Below are 7,336 nucleotides of genomic sequence, written 5' to 3'. Positions count from 1 at the left end.
GGACCGACCGTTCCGGACCGAGACAACGAGGGACGAGCAGAGACGAAGGGCGGCCGCCGCACGGCCGGCCCGTAGAGTGCGGGCAAGCGCCTCGTTGCCGCATCGATGCTCCCCCGGCTATCGAGGGACCACATTCACATCTTAGTGAGGCCGAGAGACGGCCTCGACGTGAAAAAGTGAGTCAAATTCGCCTGGCGCAAGCGCTAGCAATGGCGGCCTCGCTCCCGCCGAACGAGACCGAGGAAGACATCGTTTCTCCGAACGCAACCCAGAACATTCTCGTCGTGTCCACGCCGACCGAGAAGAACGCGAACGCATGCGCCGGAATTCACAAGCTTCACCTAAGAGAAGGCGCATACAATGTGGCCGCATACATTGCGGCACCGGACAACACGTGCAAGGGGGTCATCAGAGAAGTGGACCCCGAAATCGACGAGGCCCAGCTTCAGGCCATGATCATGAACCAAAGAAATCCCAAGGCCTTGGAAGCCATGCGGATCAAAAACACTTCGACGGTGGTAGTGCTCTTTGACGGCATGAAAGTGCCGAACTATGTCATGTGTGGCGTAAGCCTAATGCGCTGCACGCTATACAGGCGGCAGAACGACGTGTGCTACGGGTGCGGTGACTTAGTCCACAGAGTCGACGTCTGTCCAAATCCTGACAAGAAGAGGTGCCGCGGCTGCGGAGTCAATGACCCGGCTGAAGACCACCAGTGCTCGCCCAAATGCGCCCTCTGCGGGGCTAACACCCGACGGCGAACGGCAAGTGCAGGAAACGATACCAAATCCCTTACGCCGTGCGGCGCAGGAGGCGCCGACACAGAAATACGAAGGAATCGCCGCTGCAAAGCCAGCCGCAACAGATGGAGAGTAGACCACGCGATTCCAGCGTGGCAAGCGCTCCCAGACTGGGACGTTCGACAACGCCGACACTACGACAGCGCAGCCGATTGCGAGGCCGTACCCGCTCCAGGGGGCGCTCCCGCTTTCAAGTGCGCATTCAAGAGGGGCCTACCTGGGCGGACCAGGCCAAACCAAAGCCGCATTCGAAGTCACAATCAAAGGTAACGCAGGTATCATTGCCAAATTATAACAAGGAAGACCCTAGATTAGCTCAGCTAGCGGAAGAAAATGCGCGCCTCAAGGCGGAGATTCAGCAAATGAGGGCGGATTTCGAATCGTTTCGGAATCAAGGTTACACTCCCCAGCTAGTCGCACAACAGCAGCAGCAAGTGCCACAAACTACACCGACCCCACAAAGGGAGCAGTCGGTTCGCTCGGTCAAACGCAGGGCCCCTCCCCTGACGGAGGAGGGAAACCTGGCGGAACCCGAGTCTAGTAGCATCCTATATTGGGAATTAAGCAGTCTATTAGCTCTTTGCAGCTAATGGTCCAGCAGCTAGCGGAAAGCATGGTAGCGCTCGCGGCAAGAGTGACACGCATCGAAGCACACATGGCGCCTGCAGGTGCTAAACAAATCCAAGGTATCAATCACGGCGAACAACTCAACTAGAAAGCTGGTCGTGTGGCACTAGAATTGCGCTAGCTGCAAAAAGCGCAAGGCTCCGCTGCTACAGTTCGTTGCCTCACAGGCCGAGAAACCGCACGTCATAATTTTACAAAAAACTTTGGGTAGCGAGGCGACTCTGCCCGGCTACCGGGTCGCCTCGTCGCGAACAAATGCTCTTTCCAGGAACGCGATATGAAATTAGGCAACGCGAAAGTGGAGGTAACCGCGATCGAAATCATACCGAACAGTTGACTGAAAAACACCGTATTCGTAGTGAACGTGTACAGCCCGCCCCCTGACCAGAGACAGTCGTTCACATCGATAATAACGAAGGTGGCCTCAATGGCCGGGGGGGCCCCGCTCGTAGTGGCAGGAGATTTTAACGCGCCCCACGGAGCCTGGGGTTACGCAAGGCCAAAGCCTAAGGGAGAGCGTCTATTGGAGGCAGTCACTCTGTGCTCGCTAAAGCTGGCGACGGACCCCCGCTATCCGACTCGACTAGGCACGTCGGTGGCACGGGACACGACGCCCGACCTGACCTTCGTCAAGAACGTGCGAGGGGCCGAGTGGCGCAACCTACACGAGAACCTTGTCAGCGACCACTACATACTGGAGGTGAAGATCCCCATCAGGGCGGCACCACCGAGAGAATTTAAGGTCACCGACTGGGACGCCTTCCGCAAAATAAGGAAGAAAGACACAAGCGAATACGCGGAGCTAGACAGCCTTTTTAGAAGGCTCAAAGAAGACGTTAGCACCGCGACGAGGGTTGTCCAAACCGAACAGAACGTTGAAAGGATGGACGCGAGATTGGCACACCCATTAGAGGCAAAGAATTCCATCACGGCCAGGTGGAAAACGCAAAGACTAAATCGCAGGCTGCGAAAGAAAGTAGCGGCACTAAACCGGGAAATCGAAGCGCACTCGATCGAGCTTTCCAAGCAACAATGGAACGGAGCGTGCGCGTCGGTAGACGGACAAATGAGAACCGGGCGCAAATGGAGCCTCCTAAAGAAACGGTTAGACGACAGGCAATCCAAAAGCAATCAGAGATTGGCAATCGATAGTATTTTACACAAGCAAAAGGAGCAGGGCAAAACGGAGAGCGAGTTCCTAAAGGAGCTGGCGGAGACGTATCTGCCACTGGGCCCGTCAAGCAATGGCGACTATCCACAATATGCCGGCACAGAGGTCGATGAACTCGACGCGCCCTTCATGGAATCGGAAATTTGGGATGCCTTACAATGCCTCAACGGACGCTCCGCGACGGGCCCTGACGGGCTCTCGAATAAACTGTTAAGAAACCTAGACGGAAAGTCGGTCGAGAAGCTCACCGAAGAAATCAACAGAGCGTGGGAAACGGGACGAGTACCCGAGGTCTGGAAAGAAGCCTCGGTCATACTAATACCGAAACCCGGTAAACCACTTGCGGCGGAGAACATGCGGCCAATTTCGCTAACCTCGTGCGTAAGCAAGACGGCACAACATGCCATACATAAGTGAGTATCGCGGTACATAGAGAGAGAGGGCCTCTTCCCAAATATCATGGTGGGCTTCAGACCGGGCCTCGCCACACAGGGCGCAATGTTGTTACTCAAAAAGCATATAATCGACGACATGACCAGAGACACCAGGGGCATAGTGGCCCTGGAGCTAACGAAAGCGTTCGACACGCTAAAACACAGGTTTATAATGGAAACGATCTCGGTGATGGGGCTCGGCCGGAAATTCCACTCTTACATAGGCTCCTTCCTCAGAGACAGGAAAGCCGCGATCAAAATAGGACAGGCCACGTCCGATTGGTAAACGCTGGGCGCGAGGGGCACCCCACAAGGGGCCGTGCTCTCCCCACTATTATTCAATCTAGCAATGAAAGGGCTCTCGGACCGGCTGACGAGAGTGACCAACGTAAATCACGCCCTGTACGCAGACGACATTACGGTGTGGTGCCCGGGAGGGTCCGACGCAGAAGTCGAGCAGGCCCTTCAAGAGGCGCTGCATACACAGGAATTCTGGACATGTGTTTAGTTTCTTTTTTCGCCACCACGTGGCGTATCAACCTTAGATTTGAAATTCGCGCCGTGACGTATGCCATGACGGACAACTAAAGAAAACAATAAAAAGAAGCACACCCTGAGACTGTTGCTTCCCCTCGGCACTTGGAAACGAGCGCGCTTATGTATCAGCGTTATCTTGAAGACAACCTGCTACTTGCTCGACTTGCAATGAATCGACAATTTTGCTAGACATCTTGCCAGACAGCTCGCCGGCATTCAAGGTGAGATGTCTGGCCGAGATAACAGCTCCCGCTAAGCTTGCGTTTGGTTCCCTTTCTTCGTTGTTTTTTCTCTTTATTTGGGCACAACTGCCGCCGCGGGATTCGGTAGTCAGCGTTATTTTCGTGTTTTTTCTAAAGGCGCGTTTATAGTCCGACGTTATCGTCGCGCGGGTGAGCGTCGTTCGCGGTCAGTCACGCTACGTTGGTTGCGCTGCGCCAGCCGAGATGCCATCCCCTCTATACTTAAACGCGCGCGCCGTCGGCTGCTATCTTCGGAGAATGCGCAGAACGTTCGGCAAGTCGCGCGCCGTCCGCAAAAGCCGACTGCGGAGTTGGCGCCTTTTTCTTCGCGCGCAATGCATTGTGGTGCGAGAGTTCCGACAACTCCGACGCGCGATTCATAGTGTTGCCAGGTTTGGCTATTATAGCCAAATTGGGCTACAGAAAAAAATTTTTGGCGTCGACTTGGGTGAGTTGGCTACGTGGCTATATTTGGGCTACTGAAAATCTGCGACTTGGCTTTGTTTAGGCTATGAGTGGATCATTAATCCACGCTCCAGGGGTGACTCTCATAGAGTAGAAACAAAACTTGAAGGCTATGTTTTAGCTGGCTGAGCCAGCTGCGTGGCAGTGCGTGTGTGCGCGAAATGCCCCCCCCCCCCTCCCCCTCAGTGCATCATTGTTTGAGCCGATGATTTTATCCTTGACGAACCTAAATTTACACCGCGCTTCACCGTGCTAACATTTACTCCAGCAATGTTGTCTCATCTTCGTATTATCCCGACACCCAATCACCGGGCATCGGGATTAGCCTGGGAGTGGAGGGTGTTTCACAGTGCACTGTACTAACATGGCTATGCTGAGAAACAGAGAGCAATATGGTTGTGCCGTCGTGGCGCCGACATGAAAGAAGGGAAGCCTGGGTAAATGACACGCTACAGTGTGTCCAAGGCGAAGGTGTCTGGTTGAAGTATCGCGCTAGGCACAGTTTCTGACCTAGTCCGCGTTTCCCACGGTAAGCTTTTTGCTGCCATTTTTCTTTGCATGTGAAATGACTTTAATGCGACAGGCGTGAAGGGCCCCGTGTCGCAGAAAATCCGGCGTCGACGTCGTTGCTGTGCGAAAAAATTATCCCGAACCACCTATAGGTCCTTCGGCTGGCGCATATGTATTGCTGAAGTAACTGATTTTCTCAAAGTAAAACGTGGCAGAAAATTCGTAAGATACGACTTACACTCACTCTATAGACATGGTAGCGTCGAATTGTAATTTGATTATACGAGAAAACTATGTTTGTTACGCGGGACCTCGAACACAAACCCATTTTCTAGCTGCTGTTCGACATCTTAGTAGGGGGGCGATGGTTTGGGCTAGTTGGTTTTCCATGAGACTGAGTGGTGCAGCGCGAATCAGGACATTGGACACAGGAAAAAAACGAGGACAAGCGGTTACTGCCAAGTAGGATCGGCGCGCCCCGCTCGGTTCCATGCAACACCATACAGATGGCACTCGCCTCCGCAGCATCGGCGGCGCCTGCCATGCGAGTGGAATGAAAAAAAAGAACCAGAAAGCTCGCCTTCATACATATTGTTCGCCTCCAGCGTTTGCAGGTAAACATTATGGTTGCTTACACTGCAGTTGCAGGGAATGGTGAGAAGCAGTCAGGGATCTTTGAATGCTGTCACATTCCACTCTTAAATGTGCATATTAAAGAGCTGAGAGCCAATTTTCATGGTACCTATTTTTTAATGCAATGGAAAGTTTGCTAGTCAGAGTGTGTAATCATGAAGTGGTAACGCGGAAAACGCCGTGGAACATTTTTTATCAGAATTTTTTATCTGCAGTGAGGATGTAGCTTTTCACTGGCAGCTTGTTGGCAGCGGTGGTAGGTGAGCGCAATAGTGATTATACGCCGGCATCAGTGGGAGGCAGACGACAAGTGCGGCCGTAAGTGTGACAAAGTAGTTTGTCTAACAATTTAACGTTCCTGCGATTTATGTTTTCCAAAGTCTTAAGAACTTTTGCGATAATAGCTACGTGTTTCCATTGTTTCCTGCCCAACTGCTTTGGTATTTAAACAGTCAAAGCGAAACCAATCGGATTGAAAACGAAACGACGATTTTACGCGTGATACGCAGTTCAGCGTGTTGCCGTAGCCATGCGTGCGCTTTTGATTTCCGAAGCATAGAATAAAGCGCAAGTGTCTAAAACTATAGCAACTGCAATCTGAAGCAATAATTATGTTGTATTAAATAACAGCCGACTTACTTACAGTAATAGCATAGACTACATTCGGAGTACCAAGCTTTCATTGCCAGGCCTCGCCCCTTACTGGCCTTTGAGATATTCTTTGCCCATTTTTAAATTATAATCCCTACTTCAATCCCGAACAGCGTCCCTGGTTCTATCGCGATAAATCATGATCAGTTCATTTCCATCAACGTCCCACAACACTTTCTGACCAGTTGTCCTCCAAGCGTCCTCCAAATTTTTTGTTCGTGCTTCCATTCGACATCGAGGGAGACCACGAGGGAAATTATGGAGGTCTACTATATCAGGAAAAAAGGGTCGCGTTGCGTAAGCAGGCCATCGTTAAATTTGCATGACAGTGAATTTGAATTTTTAAGCCGCCTCATAGTGTAACATTAGATTACCGGGTTTTGGGTTTTTTGCCTGTGCACTGTTAATGACTCCATTGATCGGAGAGCACGTGGCTATGGGTTGTGTACAAAAGTTTGTGTATGCCTTCGAATGAAGTTAGTTGTGAGATCAGCGCTGTCCTGTGTGTTCCTGCCTTCTGTCTTCGTCATATTGCGCTGCCCCTTCAAGATGTTTAGCTGTTGTAGATGTCAAGGGTCGACCGTCACGGCGTCACGGACATTTTTTTACGATGGGTTGTACAAAAAGCGATTACCGTAGTCGAATGCGAAAATGTATATACAGATAAAACTGAAAATAACAATGGCGATATTTGGCTACAAATTTGTTTTGCTTTTTTGTGTGTTTGGCTACATTTGGGCTACAGTTTCTCTAGCTTTGGGCGACTCCACGTTGTCCGACTTGGCAACACTGGTTGTGTGGTGGATCACGCCTCGTGCTTTTTGATGAAAGTATATTTTCTTTTCGGACATCACGACGCACATTTTAGTGAAATGCTTTATCGACAATAAGTGGGACGTTTATCCGTTGAAGTCGTTGGCTGACCAAGCTACTAGTCTTCGACTGATGTGCGAGCCTGGCTGTTTTGATGAGTTGCGCAGCAGAGGTCATGATGCCTGCTGGAGAGAAGGCACCCCGAAACAGTCGCAGCCTAACTTCTGCTGATAGGAAAGTAATCTCGCTTTCTTGGGCTCGTAGCCTTTTTTCTATTTTCACATTGACAAGCGTGAGATGTTAAGCACACCGCTCACTTTCTTCAAACAAACCGTATGCCCAGTAGCGAGAGCGCGTGATACTAACGCTCGCTGCCGCCGTCACTTCGTTTAAAACAATAGTAGGCGAAGAGGCAGCGGCGCCCCACGTGCGTAAAATTGCATTGCATCATTT

General features: G+C 51.3%; 1 pseudogene; it reads left to right on the top strand.

Moving 5' to 3' along the window:
* The first annotated feature begins 209 nt into the window (after positions 1-209).
* Positions 210-7,336, top strand: part of LOC139055835 (uncharacterized) — a 53,184-nt pseudogene continuing 46,057 nt past the window's right edge.

The sequence above is a fragment of the Dermacentor albipictus genome, chromosome 2 (assembly GCF_038994185.2).
Source record: "Dermacentor albipictus isolate Rhodes 1998 colony chromosome 2, USDA_Dalb.pri_finalv2, whole genome shotgun sequence".
Lineage (NCBI taxonomy): Eukaryota > Metazoa > Arthropoda > Arachnida > Ixodida > Ixodidae > Dermacentor > Dermacentor albipictus.
Note: the sequence above shows the minus strand (reverse complement) of the source record. Positions and strands in the feature narration are given on the sequence as shown.